Source organism: Papio anubis, chromosome X (genome assembly GCF_008728515.1).
Source record: "Papio anubis isolate 15944 chromosome X, Panubis1.0, whole genome shotgun sequence".
In the NCBI taxonomy this organism is placed as follows: Eukaryota; Metazoa; Chordata; class Mammalia; order Primates; family Cercopithecidae; genus Papio; species Papio anubis.
Genome location: NC_044996.1, coordinates 24,021,521 through 24,023,060, shown reverse-complemented (window position 1 = coordinate 24,023,060; position 1,540 = coordinate 24,021,521). Strand labels below are relative to the sequence as shown.

The 1,540-nt window shown below is 36.0% G+C and overlaps 1 non-coding gene across 1 annotated transcript; it reads right to left on the bottom strand.

The window, feature by feature from the left end:
* Positions 1–1,108: 1,108 nt before the first annotated feature.
* On the bottom strand, positions 1,109–1,215 carry LOC116272177. The gene has a single exon (XR_004180906.1). It is a non-coding gene; the product is annotated as a U6 spliceosomal RNA (small nuclear RNA).
* Between the last annotated feature and the right edge of the window lie 325 nt (positions 1,216–1,540).

Genomic DNA, 1,540 nt, shown 5'->3' with positions numbered 1-1,540 from the left:
GCAACAGAGCAAAACTCTGTCTCAAAATAAATAAATAAATAAATAATGCTTCTATGAACATCAGTATATAAGTTATTGTGTAAACAAATGTTTTTAATTCTCTTGGGTATGTTCTTAAGAGTGGAATTTCTGGGTCACATGGTAAATCTATGTTTAACTTTGTGAGGAACTGCCACGTGTTTTCCACATCACTTGTACCATTTTATATTTCTCACAGGATTGTAGGATGGCTCAAAACTTTCCACATCTTGGCTAACACTTGTTGTTTTATTTCTTTTTAAATTATAGCTATCCTAGTTGGGTGTGAAGTGGTATTTCACTGCAGTTTCTATTCACATTTCCCTGTTGACTAATGATGTTGATTATATTTTCATGTATCTATTTACCATTTGTATATCTTCTTTGGAATAGTGTCTAATTGGGTCCTTCACCCTTTTTTTTGAGACGGAGTTTCACTCTTGTTGCCCAGGCCAGAGTGCAATGGTGTGATCTTGGCTCACTGCAACCTGTGCCTCCAGGGTTCAAGCAATTCTTCTGCCTCAGCCTCTTAAGAAGCTGGGATTACAGGTGTGCGTCACCACATCCAGCTCATTTTGTATTTTTAGTAGAGACAGGGTTTCTCCATGTTGGTCAGGCTGGTCTCCAACTCCTGAACTCAGGTGATCAGCCTACTTTGTCCTCCCAAAGTGCTGGGATTACAGGCATGAGACACTGCACCTGGTCCCTCCACCCATTTTATACAGGGCTGTTTTTCTTTTTGTGTTTGAGTTGAGAGATTTCTTTATATATTCTCATAGTAGAGTCTTATGAGACTTATAATTTGCAAACATTTTCTCCCACTATATGGGCTGTGTTTTCACTTTGTTGATAATATTTTTTGAGGCACAAATATTTTTACTTTTAATTAAGTCCAATTCATGTTTTTTCTTTTGTTTCTTCAGCATTGGGTATCACACTTGAGAAATTGTTGCCTAATCCACAATCATAATTATTTACATTTATGCTCCTTTTTAAGAATTTTCTTTGTAAAACTTTTATTATTTAAAAAATAATAACAGTAGTAAAAACAGAGCAAGCTCTTATTCCCTGTCCCTGCACCAAAAATCCCCAAAATACGGAATGCATCACAAATTATTGTGTCATCCTTGCTTAAGGGCCATGCTAATCTTCTCTGTATTGTTCCAATTTTAATATATGTGCTGCCGAAGTGAGCACTCCTTTAAAGAATTTTCTGGTTTTAGATCCTACATTTAGGTCTTTGATCCATTTTGAGTTAATTTTTCTGTATAGTATGAGGTAGGGACCAAATGCATTCTTCACATGTGGATATTCAGTTGTTCCAGAACTACTGGTTGAAAAGACTTTTTCCTTATTGAATGATTGTGGCATCCTCATAAAAATCAGATTTCCATCGATGTATGGGCTGATTTCTGGACCCTTTTTCTGTTCTAACACTGTATATTTCTATGCTTATGGCAGGACCATAAGGTTGTGATTACTGTAGTTTCGTAGAGGTGTTGTGTTGTAAGTTTTGAAATCA